This window comes from Myodes glareolus, chromosome 12 (assembly GCF_982192425.1).
Source record: "Myodes glareolus chromosome 12, mMyoGla1.1, whole genome shotgun sequence".
NCBI lineage: Eukaryota > Metazoa > Chordata > Mammalia > Rodentia > Cricetidae > Myodes > Myodes glareolus.
The window spans coordinates 27,252,254-27,274,366 of record NC_142037.1 but is presented as its reverse complement, the minus strand read 5'-3'; the positions used below and the strand labels follow the sequence as shown (position 1 = coordinate 27,274,366).

At 44.4% G+C, this 22,113-nt stretch overlaps 1 long non-coding RNA gene across 1 annotated transcript in view; it reads right to left on the bottom strand.

The window, feature by feature from the left end:
- Positions 1 to 19,523, bottom strand: part of LOC146892272 (uncharacterized) — a 42,285-nt gene extending 22,762 nt beyond the window's left edge. The window contains exon 1 of the long non-coding RNA XR_015004863.2: positions 19,092 to 19,523. This is a non-coding gene — a long non-coding RNA (uncharacterized LOC146892272). The remainder of the gene's footprint in view (positions 1 to 19,091) is intronic.
- Positions 19,524 to 22,113: the final 2,590 nt, after the last annotated feature.

Genomic DNA, 22,113 nt, shown 5'->3' with positions numbered 1-22,113 from the left:
CAGATGCACTCTGCAAAGGCAGACAGAGAAACCGCAAAAAAAGTCATGTGCCAGAAACCTGTGAGAAACTCTCCCCTGAATCCTGTGGATCTAAACATGTGAATTGCTAGTTAACATGTCAGACCTGACACCTGCCAAGAAGAAACATTCAGATTTCCCAGGTTAAATGTGTGGAACGGTTACTTAAAGGTAGGGGTTTCTGTTATGGGAGCTAAAGTAAGTCCTGAGTTGAACGGTTTCAGTTTTTACACTGTTGTTCACTCTAACACGATTTACTTCCATTTCCCCATTTTGGGCTATGACTGGTCATTAGACAGCGGCTTTCAGAATCCTGTACAAGAGTTGGAGAGATATCTTGGTGGTTAAGAGCACTGACTGTTCTTATAGAGGACCTGAGTTCAATTTCCAGCCCCTACATGGTAACTCGCAACTGTCTGTAATTCCAGTTCCAGGGGCCTGATACTCACGGTGAAACATCGATGCACATTACAAACAAAAGACAGAATCCCATATAAAATTGCTACTCTGGGTCTTTAAGACGGACCAAAACCAGCAGTAAGCAAATGCCTTGATTTCGTGGTTTTTATGATAAGAGTTAGAAATGGAATGATGATATTGGATTCCGTCAAACAGCACAAACAAACAAAGCCAACATCATCCTGTGCACAAGTCCTAACTCTCCCATGGACCTGGAGGATGTGTCACGTGTTCTAGCTTTGTTCTACTGAATTGGATTTAAGGAGTCAGGAAAGCTTGTTAGCAGATTGCTCAAAACCAAGAGCAGCCAGGTGGTGATAAGGCACCCCTTTAATCCCAGCACTAGGAGGCAGAAAAAGGTGGATCTCTGTGAGTTCGAGGACAGCTGGTCTACAGGACAGCCAAGGCTGTTGCGTGTGTGTGTGTGTGTGTGTGTGTGTGTGTGTGTGTGTGTTTGTCTGTAGATGGGAGTTTCTGTCCCATCCAGTCCCACAGCCATTCAGTCCCAAAGAAACACACAAAAGCTTATATTAATTTTAAACTGTAAACTGTTTAGCCTTTTGTTCAAGTTTGTTACTAGCTACCTCTTACAACTTAAACTAACCTACAGTTCTTATCTATGTTTAGCCATGTGGCTTGGTACATTTTTTCAGTAAGGCATTCTCATCTTGCTTCCTCTGCTTCTCAATGATGTATGCATCTCTGCCTTTCCTCTTCCCAGAATTCTCCTAGCCTGGTTGCCCTGCCTATACTTCTTGTCTGGCTACTGGCCAATCAGCATTTTACTAAACCAATACGAGTGGCAAATCTTTACAGTATACAAGAGCATTATGCCACAGTGTGTGTGTGTGTGTGTGTGTGTGTGTGTGTATTCTGTAACACATGAGTTTTCTGGTTTGAAAGGGGTATGTAAAGACTGTTGGCCAAGCCAGGCATTATTCATTATCTGCCCATCCTAAGAGGAGTTAAAGGACCCGTGCTGCCTACACCAGAGCTCTGGGCTCTCTCTGGTTTGTTATGCTCTTCAGAAGAAAAATCTAACCCCAGCAGAGTGCTGAAGTACCAACGGGTCACTAGGTAGTAAAGAACTATAGAAAGTCCCAAGAGCATCAGACTGTGTTCCTCGGATTCACCAAGTTAAAGCAAGTCCACCTGCCTCTGCTAGGGAAAGAAAAGGCTGGGTTCACAGGAAACTGAACCCCAGGCCCTCCTTGGCTTCCAAGGTGTGTCTTCACTGCAGCCACTTCTCAGAAAAAAGAATGTTTGACTGGAATACTAAAGGAAATGTTTTTTAAAAAAAGAGCATTTGTCACATCATTAGCATAATGTTTATAGGAAAAGGCTACTTTCATTTTTTATAAATCAGTCTTCTTTTTAAAAAATAATTTATTTTTATTATATGTGCATTATGTTTTGCCCATATATATGTCTGGATGAGGGTGTTGGATCCCCTGGAATTGGAATGACAGACAGTTTTGAGTTGCCATTTGAATTCTATGAATTTAACCCTGGTCCTCTGGAAGAGCAGCCAGTGTTCTTAGCCACTGAGCCATCTCTCCAGTTCTACTTTCATTTTGTCTGAAGTAAAGTTTGTAATTGGGGCTGGAGAGATGGTTGCACTGTCTGCTGTTCCAGAGTTCCTGAGTTCAATTCCCAGCAACCACATGGTGGCTCACAACCATCCATAGTGGGGCTCTGGTGCCCTCTTCTGGTCTGCAGGGATACATCCAGGCAGAACACTGTATACATAATAAATAAATCTTAAAAGAAAAAAAAAAAAGATTACTCCAGTTTTTTTTTAAAAAAAATTGCAATTGTTTTATGGCTGGAGATATAGCTCAATTCATAGAGGGCCTGACAAGCATGTCAAAGGCCCTGGGTTCCATACCCAGTATGTACTCATGTATGGTAGTATAGGCCTACCTATACTTCAGGCTTCAGTATAGGTAGCTTCAGTGGGAGGGCCAGAAATTCAAGAACATACTACATACTACATACTTCATACTTCATACTACTTACTACATACTACTTACTACATAATGAGTTCAACACCAGTCAAGGCTTCAAGACCCTTTTTAAAAAATAAATTAATATACAGAATAGATAGATAGATAGATAGATAGATAGATAGATAGATAGATAGATAGAATAATCTCAAACCATTTTAAAATGGTTGAAATTTTAAAAAATCTCTAGAATTAAAACTAAAGTAGGGGGCTCGGGATCTGGTTCAGAGGATGAAGCCCTTGCTGCGCAAGCCTGAGCCTTGAGTTCAGATCCAGCACCCACACAAAAGCCTGGCCTGATAACTAGAAACTGAAAACTGGAGACTGAGGAAGCAGGGGCCTCTCCAGTCAGTCTAGCTGAAATAGTAACTTCTGAGTTCAGTGAGAGTGACTTGTTCTCAAAAATTAAGGTGAATCACACACTTACACACACACACACACACACACTCATTCATACACACACACTCACACACATACTCACACACACACAAACACACACACACAATAAAATCTTTCATCTAAACTGTCAGGAACCAGGGAGTGTATTGGGGTTGATGTACATTTTACGCATGTCTTTATGATCAAAGCCTAACACTGAGCCAATCTTTGTTATTATTTTACTTACATAAACATCTTTGGATAGCCAAGGATAATTTATTAGTCATTATTCAAACTGTTAGTACTTAAAACCAAAATAATAATTAAAATTGTGTGATCATCAAGGGAAACAGGCAGGCGAGTGTACAAGAAACCCACAAAGCGGGAGAAACTATTTGAACGGTAGATGCCTGACCAAGGTAAGATAACATGTAGAGTGTATGACAAGCCTGGATAGTTACACATTAGCAACAAATGTAACCCAGCTTTAAATGGACAAAGAATAGGCATTCTTCCCCAAAACAAACAAGAAAAGCTATGTAAATGGGGACCAGCAAGATAGCACAGCAGCTAAAGCACTTGATGACAATGGCGGCAACCTAAGTTCATCCCCGGGACTCGATATGGTAGAAGGAGAGAACTGACCCTTGCAAGTGGTCCCCTGACCCCCACATGCTCACAGTGGCATAAGCATGTATACACACACACACACACACACACACACACACACACATTCAGATACACATACAATATTGTCTACATTTTTCTGGAAGTAAACAAAAGTTAACAAAAATATTCTTGATGTTGCTAGTCAAGGAAAACATCAGACTCACAATAGCTCCCATCTCACATCAATTAGGACCGCTGCTGCCGAAAGAACAGAAAGGAAAAGAACGCAAGGAAGAGAAGCTGAAACTTCAGTGCAGTCACTATGGAAAAGTACAAAAGTTCCTGAAAAAAGGAAAACTGGAAACATCGTAAGTCCTAGCCATCCTACAACTGAACCAAAACCCACAGGAAATGAAATCAATATGTCAAGGAGATAACGGGACTCCCACCGCATTCGCGGCAACATTATTTGGCAATAGTTCAGAGGTGGAAGCAACCCAAATATGCATATGAATGACAGATAGACAAAGAAAATATGGTATTTTCATGTGGAGGGAATATTAAACAACTTTTGAAAAAAAAAAAAAGAAAATCCTGTCAGATTATACAGCATGTATGAAGCTAGAGGCCATTATGCCGAGTAAAAGAAACTAAGCACGAAAGGACAAATGCCACATGGTTCTGCTCACATGAAGTTTATAAAGTGGCCCCAAATCACACAAACAGAAGGTTGAAAGGGGTTGTCAAAGACTAAGGGGAAGGAAGTTAGTAAGTATAGGTCCAGAGGGTTGTTGTACAATGTAAGTACACTCACACACAGAAAGGTAAATTTAATGTTAATAACTGGGTATTGTTTGAGAGTGAGATGTGTATATTGATGCTTGTGTGTGTGCATTTGTACATAATCTCACTGAAGCTGGATGTCCTAGCTTTCTTTCTATTGATGTATATAACCAAAACCAACATGGGTATGACAGGGTTTGACGACATGGGTATGGAAGGGTTTGTCACAGTCCCTGACGAAGGGAAGTCAGAACAAGAACTCAAGACGAGAACCTGGAGTCAAGAACAGATATAGAGGCCGTGGATGCTGCCTTCTGGTACCATCCAAGACCCCCCTGTCCAGGGGTGGGCCTGCCCACAGTGGGCGGGCCTTCCCAAGTCAAGAAATACAGGCTTGCCTAGAGGCCATCTGACAGAGGCATTTTCTCAGTTGTGGTTCCTCTTCCTAGAGGATTCTAGTTTGTGTCGAGTTCACACACACACACACACACACACACACACACACATTAACCAAGACACACAAGTGAGCGCTGGAGATCTGCCAATCTCTGCCTTTCGGAGCTGGGGTGACAGATGCAAACTCTCTGTACTTCGTGTCTTAAATGGGCTTTGTGGCTCCACACTCAGATCCTCATGCTTGTACAGCAAGCCATTAACCAGCTGTCACCTCCATGGCCGCTGGGGTTTGGGTATGTCATTGTGGTGGTCTGTTGTCTTCTTGTTTACCATTAAAAACACACAAACAACAGCAACAACAACAAAGACAAAGAAAGCATCTCCACAAAGAAGGGGGGGGGTTGTCGAAATGCCCCCAGGGTATGCCTAAATAACACATCTTCTACAGCTGCCAAAAGGAAACCCTGTCCTTAAAATGTCAAGACCTCTTAGGTTGTATGTTGGGAGTGTGAAGGTCCTTGTGTCTGTCCGCAGATCTCCAAGGAAACCAAGAGTGTTAAACACACAGGATCGTCCTCAGAAAGAAATGGACGTATAGCCTGTTCTTCCACCCAGAAAACTGAGACTAGGAAGTGATTAATAGCACGACTTGTTGGGCCAGGCCAAATCAAGCTTCTCCAACCAGGACTGGAGGTAGCTAGTAATTGAAATGATCCTTACAGTCAGGGCCAGGAGCTCTGACACAGGGACTGGAGATACCTAATAGTTTAAATGACCCTTAGATCATCTGTGTAGCCAGGCTCCTCCACGCTCCCCCACCCAGGACCAAAGGTGACTAATAGCCCAAAAGACCTGTACACTGTCTGTATGACTGAGACCAGGCCAGACCCTTCCATTGGGACCTTAAGCCAGTACAGGTAGTCTAATTCTAGAACCCATCTTCTTGGGAAAAATGACATTTACCTTTAGCTGAGTTGTAATGTAATTATGCTTTCTTGTGCACTGGGGATTGTATAAACCAGAAGACTTTTTTTCCAGATTGTACTGTGTTTAAATATATTGGCATCAAACTCCCTGAAGTTTGAAACGGGTTGACAAAGTCAAACTGAACCAAGTTTTTATTCTCAGCTCTACGCAGCTCCCCGACTGCCTTGACACCTGCAGGAACCTCCACCCCCTTTGTTATATAGAGAAAATAAACTAAATTTTAAAAGGCATTATAAATAACATATGGGGATGTTTTTGCCTATGTGATCGGACTTACATTCTTGAGGTATTGTTTATATTAATATGTCTATCGCAGTCATGCCAACACAACTTGGTGTTGTCAAGAAGACTAGAAAGATTCCTTCACCTCACTAAACTAAATGGTCTCTTTGATATTCCACCTAGCTAGACCGAAAATCCAGGTTTGTACTTTCCACTATCCAAGAGGCTGAGGACTGCAGGTTCAAGTCCAGCCTGGGCATCTTAGCAAGATTCTGTCCTAAAATACAAAATGAGAAAAGGCTATGATGTGGCTCAGTCATTGAGCAGGTGTGCACGCAAGCCCTGAATTCAGTCCCAGTACCATAAAAGGGGGGAAGGCTCCAGTATAAATCACTGTGTGTTATAGTTACACATGAGAGATTCATACACACGTCTTCAAGGTATTCTTACTAACATAAATGAGTCCTAAGAAAATGCAGAAAGCTTTATTTTTCTTTTCTGAAATCCTCAAACATTTTTCCTTCAATTTATGTAACTTATTTATATGACAAAAACTTCTTCTTTTAAGTTTTTGAAAGACAGGGTATGAGTGCGTCAGAAAGAATGGCTACTCTTTTGTAGAAAATGTTATGGATCGATTCTAGAAAATGCTGGTGTGCACCACCACCACCTGGCACAAAATATGATTCAGAATCTCCATCTTTTTCTCCCATTCATTCTTTCATTAAGCAAATTCTTCTTGAACTTGGTGCCACTATAGTTTACGACTGGAGGAGTCCGAGGAGAGGGGCTGGGAGACAAGTACAAGTGGCCCACCCTTCATCTAAGTGGTTTAGGGCTAGAACAGGAACGAGAGCACAAAGAGAGCCCAGAGGAAAGCCAAGGCTGCCTGCAGCTCAGATGCCTGCAGAAACACGAAGGTATCGGAGACGCCTCCGTTGTGAGAAGAGGATCGAGTAAACGTTTCAAGTTCATGGGGGTTATGTCACGGAGACTGGTGACCTACTGTGACCTGGCTGCTGAGGGTGAAAAGAAACGACGTTTAACTTCAGGGGGCTGTGGAGGGGGGCTGTGTCAGACACGGAAGCCAACATGGCAGAAGAGAAGGTTCAGCAGTTAAAGAAAGACACCTGGCTCCTAGCCCACATGGTGGAGAGAGAGACTCATCTGACTCCCACATGTATCACACACAATTAAAAAATAATAATAATGGAATTTATTTAAAAAAAAAAAGTCATAGACGAGAATTCCCCGATGGAAGTGCTCTCTGAGCCCAGGCCGCACAGGAGAATGGAGGTGGGAGTGAGAAGCAGCGTCTAAGCGAGTAGGGCGGGGTGGTGAGGGAATGTTGAGGATCGGGACCCCGGAACAGCCCGTGGAATCAAGAGCATCTGGGGAATAAATGTCTCATTCTGAATTTTCCACAGTGTCTAGCAGAAATGTCCCTCACTATCCTTTCATGATTGCCACTGGATGACATCACGCTGTAAATTTTGTCGAAGCCTGTCTTGCCTCACATTTGGAACCCACGCTGGCCAAGGCACCCGTCAGCCGCAGTGAAACAATGGGTCATGCTGACTGACTTGGAAGAATGCAAATCTCTAGTAACTCATCAGTTATCAAATGGCAGAGGCAAATATTAGAGACGCCCGGTTTAACTCCATCCCAGTCTCTCATCCAGCAATAGCGCATCGCTATCCCTTGCCCCCAAGAGGCTCTGACGGGCTCTGCAAATTGGATTTGAATCCTGGGCAACCGAAACGTCCTCAAAACGCCCAAGTGTTTAAGAGCAGCTGGGTTCCCATTCCTCAAAGAAGCAGCCATGTGTACCACATAGCAGTTTTCCCTGAAAACATTTTTTTTTCAAAATATATTAAATAGAAATCATAGTATAGGGACTGGAGAGGTGGTTCATAAGTTGAAAGCACTGGCTGCTCTTGAACAGGTCCTGGGTTTGACCACAGCTCACAATCCTCCGGAACTAGGGAATCTGAAGCCCTCTTCTGGCATCCAAATGCACCCTACATGGAGATGATGCACAGAAACACATGCAGGTCAAACATCCTTAGGCCTAAAATTAAGATGAACGAATGAATGAATGAATGACTAGAACTACAACAACAAGGAGAAGTGTTTTCAAGCCCTTGTTTCTCAGGTACAGTCGCGCCTCATGCCCTCCCTTCCTTCAGGCTTGTCTTCCCCGAGTATACACTTTACTTTTTATATATCTCCACTGTAGGCCAGATTCTATTCTGAAGGACCCAGAAAGGTGCTTCAGTGACAGACGCACACATGTCCCCGCATACGTCTGTGAGTTGAGCGTAGTTGGAACGTGACTTTAATTTATCATCATATCGTGCAGATACCGGACTTAACCACTGATTGGAAAGGTATTTCGAATCAGTTGTCAGAAACAAATTGTTGCCATCTGTAGAATGAATGACCAAAGGTATGTATGAGTAGCGTAATGAAATTCAAGAGTCCAGATGGATGAGGCGAGGGAGACTGTCAAAATTGAAATCTTGCTTTTGTCTCTGTCCAACTCTCATGGACGGGAAGACAGTTCAGGCAGCAATGATAGCACAGATAGGCCTCGTCTCCCACTGTGGCACCAAAAGTAAAGGTCCTGACAGGGCTGTTGCCACTGCAGTGCAGGATCCAGGAGTGCCAGTTGGAGGGTGGGCTCCTCGGACTTGTCCCCCAGTCTGACCTCTCCAGCTTTTCCAACTGTAAACTAAGGCAACACAGAATCATGTCCAATCTGTTGAATGAAGAAAAGCAAAAGTGTACAGATTCTAAATCACACTATATCGGCACCAACATTTTTCTAAAGCTGGAGAAATTTAGATGTCAGGAATATAATAAATGCCTATCTATTCCGCATAAATGGAACAAGGATGGGTCGCTCTTTCCACCTGGTTGAATTGTGATCATCTTATCAAGGAAAACAGTCATGGAGTGTTGGGACCTTTACACCGAACTGTTTTTATATTGCTATTTACAACTCACGGACTGTCAGAAACGGTATTGCCTGCCCATGGTAATGCGGACAGCAATTAGTACAAGGCCAGGGATCAAACATAGGCATGCTGGCTCGGGGCTGCTCCTGCCCTGCCATGATCGCTGTTCTTTCTTGACTGGTTACTGCAGCATTCTGTTACTATAAACTGAACCTTCACACACACACACACACACACACACACACACAGTGGGGTACTGCATGCCTGTATCTCAATACATCACCTAACAGTAAGCTTTCTGTCCTAAGAAAAAGGTGGCACTAATCCGGCTGATACCCACAATCACAAAGCGAAAGATCAGAATGGACTTTCAGAGTAAGGATATGGAAAGCAGTTCATACTGTTTTCTAACGTGAGAGAAATCAAACAAAGTAGTAGAAAGACTGTGATTAAAACATAAACCACATATGACATAAAAGAAAAACACAGATAACCGAAATGTATCAAAATGCTAGGGGTTTGTTCTAAGTCAGATTGAAGTTTTTCTTTCTTTTTCTGAAATTTTTGGAAACCTTTTGGAATGAACATGGATTGCTATATAACAGAAAAGAGGTGTTAAACATTAGTCTTAAGATATATAGATTTTTTTTTAAAGTGCATTCAGTTAATTCATGGAATTTTTTTTTTTTTTTTTTTTGAGTACTATTAGCTCTTAGAGTTTCTGTCATGGACATCCACCTTCTTTATTTTTCAGTGCTAGGACGGGGCCTCACTTGTGCTAGACAAGCTTCTTTCCCAGTCAGACATTCACGTTTAGCTGCTAGGCAGTGTTGCCCTGAAGCTTAAGATATCCAGTTTCTGGAGACAAACATGCATCTGGCCCTTCTTGATGTGCGTGTTCTCTTAAAGACTCCGCATCTAACAGGAGAGCGGACCACTTTCCCAAAGCACAAATCTTCATGAATGAATGATCACAGATAAGAACTGATTCTTCTCACTGCCCTAGCCAGTGTTTTCCGTGACTCAGTACTGCTCCATTCTGAGCGAGAGTTGCTGAAGCCACAACAAAAACAGTACTGGAGGCAACTGCCAGGAAAGGAACTCACAGGCGAAATGTGTGCGCAGCTCACGGCAAACTGCAAAAATCCAGCAAAACCTTGGATTCTACTCTCAAAACGCCATGAGCCTTTCTGAGAATTCTATCTGGAGGAATGATTAGAGTGGGTTTAGAGGGAGATACTTCAGCCTGATTTTTTTTATTTTAATAGTAACACAATTCAAAACTTAAAGGAAAACATCTGGTTTCATTTTCTTTACTGATTAGGATAACTAGAGACTCTGAGACATGAACATAACCCCACCATTTATTTGATATGCAAATAAAGTTCCTGGCCCAAGTGCAAACTTCATACTTTTGACTGTGCCTTCACAGCTAATTATTCTTCATAGCCCTCCTGGATCCAGAGCAAGCTTGAAGAATGGCTATTCATTAAGAAACGCATCCTTGTAAAGTGCTACAGGCACAGCCATCCTCCCAAGCAGACTTTAATTAACTACAATCCAGATCACTGGAATAAATATCAATTCTGCTTCTTTCCCCCACCCTTTCCCCAAAGGCTGTGACCCAAACCCAGAGAGGAAAGGTCACACAGAGAGGAGGCTGGGATGCGTGGCTTCGTAGCACACGCCCCGTTGCTACCAAAGACACACTGCAGGTTCAGACTTCCCCTGAGTCTGTCCTCAAAACAACTTTGCTCACCAAACATCCCCATTCACTCTCCCGAGACAGTAAGTTAAACAAAAAAAAAAAAAAATTCATAATCCTCATCCTCGCATTCAGTTTGCTGGAACAGGGTGTTAGGCACTACCATCCTTGTTAATGAAAACCTGGATTGGGCTCTGTGTCTTGAAGGCAAATGCCACTCTGGATCTCAACAATGCCCAGGGGCCTGTTTTTGTACACCCTTCTAAGTAAGTGGGCTTGGGGGGGGGGGCAGGACTCTTCCTAGGGCATCACCACCTGGGTGAATCCTGAGCAGTTATTGGCAGGTGACAGGTGCTGAGTGCCAGCCTGTTAAGTATTCATCCACAGCAGGCAACTTAACATTTCAGAAAATAAAGGCCTGTCTTCTCCTCAAGTGTTGACTTTATCAGGTCCAGACATAAATTAACGACCTCTGGACCAGAAAGAGACATCTTCCTGGTAGAGTGTTCGAGCATTTGTTTAGCATGCATGTTCCATTCCCAACACTGCAAGAAACACTCCAAGACTGAGAAAGAGATACTAAGTGCAGAGTCCAAATAGTGGCGTACAAATGTATATTTTACAATTAAGTGTCATGGTCTCATTTCATAGTATTCCAAAGTTTGAGGTAGGGGGAGGCAAAAATTCAACAAATGCCTTCATTTATTTAGCAAGCAAACAGTAAACAAAGAGATGGGAAAGAAATGAGATGTAAATCACAATCAAGTGAGCTTCAAATAATAAACCTGGTTAATTCAGGAAACCGGGACTCAGCATGGTCTGCATCACACTCAAACTGAGAGAACACAGGTTACACCACCAGATTTGCATTTGTGTATGAGCTTACATTCTCTACCCAACCAGAGATGCATAGCAACAACCGTGATTTTTTTTTACTTAACTTTATTTATTGTGCATTGGTGTGAAGGTATCTGATCCCCTAGAACTGAAGTAACAGACAGTTGTGAGCTGCCAAGTGGATGCTGGGAACTGAACCTGGGTCCTTTGGAAGAGCAGCCAGGGCTCTTAATCGCTGAGACATCTCTCCAGCCCCAACCCGTGAATTTTTTAACTTTTTAACTTTTCCTTTTATTGTTCTTTAATGATGTGTGTGTGTGCATGTCTGCGTGCGGGTGTACGGATGTGAGTTCAGGGCCTTACCTCAGAGACCATTGGATCCCAGGGGATTCCAATGGAGCTGCTCCTGTGGGGGCTGGGAATTGAGCTCTGGGGCTCTGCTAGGGAAGTACACACCCTTAACTGCTGAGCCATCTCCCGGGCCCCAACAACTGTTATTTATAACCCACCAAAGTTCATAGCAGAGGCTACAATGTCATAAAATGCCTGCTAAACAAATCAACTGGATTCAGTTCTATTTTGGGGACGCACCAATCAATGTAGCTCATATTTTAACCAGTAATAAACTGGCAAACCACATGTAAGGACACAGTTTGAGTAGTGAAAAACAGTCTAGCTCTGAGCATTTAAAGTCGCATTTGTTTTGTTTGCCATGACAATGACAAGTAAAACAGACAATGAGGCAGAGGCACAGCCGAGCTGTCGGTCCGGGATGTGGTGAGTGCTGTCATCGGATCTCCCTGCTAAAACGTGCAACTGTGCAAAAGGTATTCAGTTTATATCAGTTCACAGCTCTGGCCCCAAATACACAGGACCTCTATCGCCTATCAAGCTAATATCTCTCTCCTGACTTCCTGAATGTTTGGCCTGCTGAGCCACCCCCACCCCCACACATGTTTCACCCTTTAAGGCATATTACAGGGAGAGGGACCAAAAAAAAGGAAGAAGGAAGTCTCACAAGTTCTGAAATTCTAAAGAGAAAAAAAGGAAATCGATAGTTTTGCTTAATTCAAACTATTGAGTAAACAGTATTGCTTAATTATTTTTAAAAAGAGGCCCTAGTGGTTCTGTTCTAGTTGCTAACTTAATTTGTAAGCATGAGGCTACACAGTAAGACACTTGCCTCACACAGACACCTCTTTGCTTCTCAAAACTGAGCAACATTGCCCACATACCCTGGCCTGGATCAGAACATTGTTAGCACGGTCTCCCATGTGTCCTTAAATCCCACAGAATGACAAGCCTAAAACCCACTAACAGGGAAGAGTGCAAAGTGAAAATGTATCCCCACTGGAAAAATAAATCAAATATATATTCAAGAAATGAGTACTTCTGAGAGTGAGAATATCTAATAAATTCTCAGATGGTCACTCTGCCACGTGAGGGTTTAACGAGACAACGGCAGCCAAGTGTGATGGAACACGCTTGTAATCCTAGCACTTGAGAGGCAGGATGCCTGGGGAATTCAGGGTTATCCTCAGCTACCCAGCAAGTTACTGCTAGTCAGAGCTACCTGAGACCTTGTCTCAACTAAAACTCAATAAGTAGAAAAAGCAAACAATTTTGCATTGCTCCATGAATACCGAATACACCCACAGGGTGTAGGGGTCATACTACATACCAGGCACCAAGAATGTTCCAGGAACTCACAGAAAAAAGAAAAAGAAAAACAGATTTGCAAACATGTCTGCTATTGATCTCCCAAGCCATGAATCTATTTAAATGTTCGTGATCAAGATGGACCCGGGAAGCTTGGATAAGACCACACTGTATATTTCTCCAATCAATATTTCAAAACAATTAAAGCAGTATTTATTAATATTGACAACATGATAACAGTGGTCAAAAGAGCCCCACCCTGACCAGGCCACAGCTCCTTTCCCCCGGGGAACTTGGACTGACTCTGGGGGTGCCATTGAACATAGTGAGAAACCAAGCAGTAAACAACGGAAGTGTGTACAAATGGCATGATTTTCCCTGCAACTGGGGGTGTGGAGAGATCTTTCATTTTCACCCAATTTGGCTTTTTCCTGCCTATAATTTGCAATACTGCCAAGTAACAAGTTAAAGGTTTTCAATTTCGTAAGCAAAGAAAGAAGAGTCAGCATGCTTGCTTTAACCGGGTAGAGTGTGCCTGTGTGCCTTTCTACCTATTGGAATCAGTTACACGTGAGGTTCTTATTCAAAATTCCCCCAATTCCTCCCTTTTCACTTGCTCTCTCGCTTCCTGTGAGAACATGAAAAGAAAGTGCCTAACCCTGATTAAGCTGAGAAAGATCTGAAGAAATAGTTTCCAGCTACAAATGCTGAGATCTCCTTGCTGTGTGGTTTAGGTGATCTGCATGTCCCTTCTGAATCTCTAGTCCCTCATGACATGCATCAGAAGGATGGCAAAGTGAATAGCTTTGGTCTGCGAAAGAGTAAGTAGATATAACTTTTAGAAGGGCCCCCAAAGCAAACTGGCAGCCAGAGATGGCTGCTCAGAGACAGGAGAGGCCACCGTGGTGGAGCTCTGGGGTAATTTCCCATTAGTAGAGACTGAGTTCCTGAATTCAAGTGGGATGCTTTCAGGACTCAGGACATGCTGAGCCTTGCAAACACGTGACAGGTCAATCGGCCTCCCTCAGATTTCAATGCTTTGTGAAAAAAAAAATACTGAGATGAACTTTCCATTGTAAATTCTGGAAAACAGTTACGCAGGACCTTTAAATCCTTAGTTCCGTCCCAAGGCAAGGAGGATCAATCCTACAGGAGCAATCCTACGGAAGTGAGCTTAGGAAGGAAACTCAGGTGTATTGTCTGCAGCCATTCCTGAAGGCAATCTGACCCCATGAGTTAAAGGCCTGAAAAACTACACCTACCATAGTACTCAGATGAAAACACACACAGTAAATAAAGAATACTCATTGCAGCATTAGTTACAATAGAACAAGACTAGAAAGAAGTCCAAACATTTAATAATAAGAATCTTGTTAGAAAAAGTATGGTATCAAATATATATATTGTAGCACATATATATGCACACATATATGTGCATATGTGGTAGCACATGCCTTTAATCTTAGTGTTCAGACTGCTGTGAATTCAGGGCTAGTCTGGCCTACCTAGCAAGTTGCAGGCCATCAGAGTCACATAGTGAGATTCTGTCTCAAAAAAATAAATAAAAATAAAATGTTGCGCCTTCTTTCTTAGATTATGGTACAGAAATTTTAAAACTATGTTATTGAGAAATAATTAACAATGCAAGTCATATACAAACCTATAAAGTTAAAAGCATATTTAGATGATAAATTTGCTTACACTTCATTGTAAGATACAAATGAGAAGACCATGCCTAGCTTGCAGGCAGTCCTGAGTTTGATCAACCACGAAAGAAAGAAAGAAGGGAGGAAGGGAGGGAGGGAGGAAGGGAGGAAGGAAGGGGAAAGGAAAGAAAAGGAAGGGAAGGAGGGATGGAAGGAGAAGGGGAAAAAGAAGGAAGGGAGGGAGGGAGAGAGGGAAGGAGGGAGGGAGGAGAAGGGGAAGAAGGAAGGAAGGAAGGAAGGAAGGAAGGAAGGAAGGAAGGAAGGAAGGAAGGAAGGAAGGAAGGAAGATTGGCAGCAATAGCAGCATTACCTCTAGGTCAACAGTTCTCAACCTGTGGGTCATGACCCCTTTGTGGATCATATTATCAGAGATTTACATTATGATTCATAACAGTAACAAAATTACAGTTATGAAGTAGCAACAAAATAATTTTACGGTTGGGGGTCACCCCAACATGAGGAACTGTATTAAAGGGTCACAGCATTAGGAAGGTTGAGGACCACTGGTCTAGGTGCCAGCAAGAGAAGCAAAGGAGAGGGCTAGAGCTGGGATCCTGCCCCGCCTTAGGTAGCTCACAAAAGTCTGCAACTCCAGCTCCAAGGGACCCAGTTCCCTTCCTGGCTATCATGAGCACCTGGACATATACTCGTACAGACAAACACATGAAGGAAAACAAAATTTTAAAGCAAAAACTAAACTTTATTTTCTTCCTTGTGTCTTTCTGCATGATTTAAACGTTCTACAATGTATTTGTTTAAGAAAATGTATTTGTTTAAGCAGGTGAACAAAGCACCCATTTTTAAAATCAGCCAGGCGTGGTTCTTCCAAAGAAATGGGTTCGTCCCCTTTGTCCTAACAATGCACCCTGACTGCAACCCTACGTCCTAAACTTGCAGCCTGCATTTCTCCAGGTTTTCTGACTTCACTGAGCTCTTTTCCTGCGTCAGCATCAGCAAACAGTTATAGGAAATTACACCTTAAGAACCAAATGCCTCTTAGGTTTCTGTTTAAATAAATGAGCCTGTGGGTGGCCTTAGAATCTGTTGGTGAAAGGAACCACCAGGGGGATTGTCTTGCCTTTGATCTTAACTGATGAAAGTGTTACTGTTTTGTTCCCTGATTACAACTTGATTCGAAATGATGGTATGCTGTTCATTTATCTACTCAGCTGCTAAATACTATGCCCCTCATGTGTGGTGACATGGTGCCAGGTCTACAATACAAAGAAAAAAAAATGCTGGTACCCCTTAGGCCAATGATACACCTCTGTCTAAAAACCTTCAAAGCACCCATGGTCTTCCCTGTCGCCCTCAGCCATAGCAGTTCTACTTTGAATGCTGGCCTTTTGTTCAAAGTTCATTTGAGAGGACTGGAAAAAAAAAATGGCTCAGTAATTTAAGAGTGAATACTGCTCTTGTAGATGATGCAAGTTGAATTCCGTTCCAACACCCATCTTGGGCAGCTTACAACTCCTTCTAATTTCAGTTCCAGGGGAGCCAACGCTCCTTGGGCCTCCGGCCTCTGGCCTCCAAGATAGACAAGATTTAGGGACTTTTTTTTTTTTTTAATGGAAAAATCCAAGCTCCACCTCTAAAAAAAAACTGCCTCTAGAGGAGCGAATTGTACAGTTTTAACAACTTACCCAGATGTCTTCCACGTTTAAGAAACAGGAGACAAAACCAACCTGGACAGATACAGCTCAGTATATTCCTAGATCTAAAAACACTTCTAACACCTGTTCCAGCACATTTTATAATATGCTGGAACCTAATCCATCTATACCCACTCTGAAGGTTTTCCATCAGCCTTCTCACACTCCAGCTACCTCCCCAACCATAGTTGTGTGCTTACATTCATCTTTCTTTACTGGAGGACAGCACCACACCCTTTTAATACTGTCAAGGACCACGAGCTGGGGGCGGGGGCGGGGCCGGGGAGTGTTTGGTTTGGTGGAGTTCGTGGTGGTGGCAGTGGTGTTTGTTTTGTTTTGGCCATGTTGTGTTTTGAATGTGACATATACCCACATTATACCTACATGCCGGTATATTTGAACCCTTGACACACACCCCCCCCTCGCCCAGCTTGTGGCTATCCTTTGGAAGGTTGTGGAACCTGGGGGAGGAGGAGCCTTCCCAGAGGAAGTGGGTCACTGGATCCAATCCTGAGGCTTTGTAGTTCACCCCTACTTCCTGCGAGCTCTCTTCCTTCTGCTGAAAGGTGACAGGCTGCCTTTCTCACATTCCTGCAACCGAACATCTTTGTCTGTTCAACACAATCCTAGAAATTATCATGGAAGAGGGATTCTTAGTTGAGAAAATGTCTCCAGAAGATGGCCTGCGGGCAAGGCAAGTTTAAGACTGTAGGCCTTTTCCTGGTTAATGATGGCCTTGGAGTGGGCCAGCTCATTGCAGGTGGTGCTGTTCTCAGATGACTCTGGGTTCCCTAAGAAAGCAGGCTTAGCACGTCAAGGGGAACAAGCCACTAAACAGCACCCTTCTGTGTCAGTTTCCACCTCCAGGGTCCTGCCCCGACTTCCTGTACTCTAACCTGATGGGTTTTGATCGTGGTGTTTATAACAGTTGTAGAAAGCACCCCTGTGGCTACAATGCAGCACCGTAGCCTTCCCCATTCCACTTCCTGCCACATTATGGAGATCCCAGGCTGAACTTACAGATGCGGGCGAATCCCCTCCCTCCCCCTGCATCTCCGTTCTGCCTTCTTTGTGTTCCAAGGAGACCAAATTGAAGTTACCATCCTCGCTTCACCCTGGTTAAGCCTATCTATCTCCTTTCATGTAAACTCTTCAATATTTCTCTATAGGAAAAAAAAAAAACAAAAGAATCTGGATTGTCAACTGTGCGGTCAGAGCTATCTTGTCCACGTGCCCAGGCCCTTGCCATAGCTTCTTAATAGATGATATAATTGTTAGCTGAATTACCTACATTTTGCAAGTGGCAAAGGGAGATGAGGAAAATTGACTAAAGGATGAATAACAATTAAATGGAAAAGAAGCTTAAAATACAGTGTGTTCAGAACATGCACTTCCGTCTGAGCTTGGTCTCAGCTCTGACCCTGTACACTCCACCTCTAGATGGGCTCACCACTCTTCCTTTTAGCTCCAGACATCTAACACTGGGCAAGAACTGTTCTAAGGCCCCATTCCTTCCTACACACACACACACACACACACACACACACACACACACAGGCCCAGTCCTGTCTGTTGGACATTTTCATGTCTCTCCTAGGGTCTCCCTTCCAAGTGGGCCACAAAGGCCTCTGACCACAAGGAAGCCCCCTTACCCAACACAGGCAGGGTCTCTCCTGGTCATTTCAGCAGCTACTTCCTTGTATTTATAAGGGAAAGTGGGCCCCTACCCAGCCCTCACTAGGAGAGAACAAAATTTCAAATGTATTTGGATAGCCCCAAACACAGGTTTCTAAGAAGGCAGTGGGCAGAATTGGAAAACTTGGGTAAGTCTTGGTCAAAAGAAGAAACTTGAGCTAACTTCTGCCCAGGAGCTATTGGGTCCTGGAAATACCCTTGTGAATTCTCTGCCTAAATTTAGTCTGGTGCCTGAGGCTTCCGGGTAAGCCCTCAGCCAAGAGGATTTTAGGCCAGACCTTCTCCTGCACCTAGAAGGCATAGGCAAACTGCCTTGTTTAGCTGCCCTGGGGCAGACAAGGCTCCCTTCCTCCTCCCGGTGGGCTTCTGGGATTCTGCAACCTCTCCAGTACTTCTGCTGACTGGCCAAGACTGGCAGAAGACAGAGAAGAGAGTTCTTTCCCACCCTCCTCTCCCTCCTTCCCACCAGAATTCCTTGAGCTATGAAATTTGAAAAGCAGTTTCCCCTTTGAGCCCCTCACTCTCGGGCCAAGCAACTCAAATACCGCTGCGTAGGAACTGCATAGGTTTCTCTCGGCTGGCTGTCGGGCTGGCTGTCGCTTCTACGTGCCATTGGCTCGGTCCGGATATTAGCATGGCAGCGGAGCGCCCAAGGTGCCAGACAGGGAGGTAAGAGCACTATTCGGTTCAGGCAGCTGCGACCAGTTCGGACTCTAATGAACTCTAGTGGGAAGTCCTTCCAGAGCAACCTGGACTGTAGGGGTCGGGTGGAGGCCAGGGATGAGCTCAAATCTCAGTTTGCAAAAATAAGAATATGTCTTGGTCACGCTGATGCTAGGACCCCAACTGACCATACATAATTGTGTAGTGGTCTTCCCCGCGCGGCGTCCAGTTTGAACAAGGCACAGGGATCCACAGTTCTCGCGCATTGAGGACTTTGACAGCACCCCCGGCGTGAATGACTCAAATGTTTCAGGTTTTTTTCCAATTACGCTGTGGACTTGTTGCTCTGAACTTACCATGACCTCCGCGGGGCGCGGCGCTCACGGTTCTGCGCTTGCAGAAACTCCCGCACGGTACTCCGGAGAAGTCACAGGCGAGCCTCGGGTTGCAGATCACTGGAGTAGAGACCGGAGAAAGTTCAGAAAGCTGGTGTGTGGTGTACTTTTGTAGAACTAGCAAAGCCCCAAAAGAGATGGTCTTGAGGATGCGAGGGCGCCCCTCGGTGTGTGAACAGATTTTGTAAGGGCGCGTGTGTGTGAAAAAATTGACACCTCAAGTTCTTATCCCACGTGACGATGAGAACTTCAGTGTACTGTTGGAGACAAATGCACCGCGTCCAAGCATGCATCTCGAAAAGAGTTCCACATTGATTACGTTCGACTCTTCTTTCCCTCCCGAGTGGGCTAACCCGGATCCAGAGCACTGAAACCTGTTGCATGGAGAGGTCACCTACTATATCCGCCCAGTCATTTGGAAGGAGTGGGGTGGAAGACTTTTTATTTAACTATTTGGGACAGGAAAGTCTGCAGAAAGTAAAAAAGCCAAACTGCGTTAATTCTATGCTAGTTAGAGAGCAGTGCAAACTTGCCAGGAAACTCAGCTTCTTGTCTGTTTACTGCCCTGAATGGGCCGCAAAGAAAATAACCCAGGACTAGATGACCCTGGATGCTACCAAGTGGCTCCTGCCAGCTCTCAGCCTCCAGTGTCTCCGCACCCAGGACAGGAGGAGCAGAGGAGCACGTAGGTAGGTTTTCTCCGCTCGTGGGTGCCAAACGCTTTCTCCAGTTTCTGATTTTATGTTTTAAAAAGGCACATAAACTTCTATCAAAAGATAACCAGCCAAATAGCTTAAAGATAAAAATTGCACTCTGACAGATAGAAGGGCAAGATAGGTCAGCAGTGGGCGAATGCTGCTCTACCAGAGAGGCTAGAAATGAGTAACAACCCACAAATTTCGTTCCCGACTAAGGAAATAGGTGAGGGTATACTATAACTATTACTGCCACTGAAAAATTCAAATTAATTTAACGTGTTTCAGATTTATATGTATGTAATCACAGTACTTTTATTCTGCCTAACTCTTTCCATTAAGTTTTAATATCTTATTAAAAATTTCCTGGATAAATTTGGTGAGTTTTTATGTGAGTGGAGAGTACATAAACCAGAAGCGAAGTTTAGCATAATTTTCTCAGACACTGGGAAGCCTGTATCTTCTGCCAACATTTCTAAGGGCAGAAAGAAATCACAGGAGGGAAGGAGACTAAATGCTCAGTAAGCACCTACTACGTGCAGGCACCTGATAGGACTAGTTGTATGCATTTTATTTCATACTAATAACTGCCCTCCGTAAAACATCTTTTTATAAAAAAAAAACCTGAAATTTCCATCTTTTTCCTCCGAACCTAAGATGTGCAACTTACATAATTTAATTTTATTCGCAAGAATTCGTTTTTAACACTTCCTTATTGGAAGTGAAAAATAGTCAAAGTTAATGAGAAGATCGATACTTAATAATATTTAAGGTCTTTCAAAAACTGATTACAGCGTTGATACTTGTCTTTAAAAATAAAAGTGGAGCTGTGTCTTAGCGCTTAATGATTTCCTCCTAGTCCTTGAAGTCCCTGCAGAAATAAAGCCCTGTCAATATTGGAGAGGAAACCAAGCTTGTAATTGGGACCGCATCGTTGTTGGGGGAGGGAAGGAAGAGAGCGCGCGCTCACCCTCAAACAATGCATAATTTTCCATGGCTGTGCAGTAAAACGAACCAAAACACTGGTCGTTTTTGTGAGGGCATATAAAATGAGGCATAGAGGCTATCGAAGTTCAGTGGGCTAAGCATGATGCAGGGGGTATGCTTGAAAAATGATACAAGAGGTATTAATAGTGGAGAAAGGAGAGAGGAAAAAGAATCAGATGAGAAGGAAGCAGGTCAATCTTCAAATTTTCAGTTCCTGCATTTAATGGGGGGAGGGGGGGTCTCACTATAGTTCCGGGGAAATGGTTGTATGATGCAAGTTTGAAAGTGATTCTATTTGTGCTGGGTTTTGTTTTTCCTGGACTACCAAAAAAGTTATCTCGAGATTCAACCAAATGTTTTGACTGGGTGATCCAAAGCCCGAGGAAGCATTTCCTGCGGTGATTCCCTGGCAGTGACCGGCCCGGTGCCCCACGCGCGCACCCTACAGCCCGCTGTCCTAAAAGTGTCGCCCCTGGGGCCGCAGAGGCAGGCGGGGTGGGGACGCAAAGTTCGTGTGCCATCCCGGAGGGCTGGCCTTAGGTTTGCTTTGGTTTTCTTCTGGAAGGGGAAATGGGCGTAGTTTTGTGAGATTTTCAAGATTCCCGGGTCACTTTACAAACTTCGACACTCTGGGTCGTTTTCAGCTGAGCTTCTCCTGGTTGCTAAGGGCCCTTTTCCTCTCCGAGGGGCAAAGGACCTCGAGTCAAGGAGTGCTACTTTCGACGAGCCTCCCTCTCCTCCGCCTTGACTGGCAAAGCACAGCCGCGGGCTCTGTAGGCGACTAGGCGACCTCGTTGCCCAGAGCTAGGCACCGGTCCAGCCCAACTCCCGAAGAAGCCCACAGCAGAGTCTCCTCTTCGCTCGCGGCAAAGAGGGTGCCCGAGCACTCTCCTGACTTAACCCGGTTCGGGGGCTCCCTGCTGCGGGCTCCTTTCCTTTCCCAGCCGCGTTTTTCTTGGAAGCAGCCCCCAGGAGCAGAAACCCTGGATTGCCTGCCACCGCCGCTTGCTCCCCTCTGGTCCCACCCGCCCCCGAACCCTACCCCCACAGCGAATGAACCGTGTCACCCTCCCCACGCCCCATTGCGCCGCGCCTTTTTTAAAACCGCTTCTGGGTTTTCTGGGCTGAGCAGGCGGGAAACTGAGGGTTGGCTGCTGCACCTCTCCCTAGCCCCTAGCCCACGCAGAAGTCCTCGCCAGACACAGGCTCGATTGCGAAAGAACCCGGTGGTGGGCGGACGTGGGAACGCTACCCCAGGACTGTGGAGAGTTTGGCAAAGTTTCGGGAACGCTAGTGCTTCC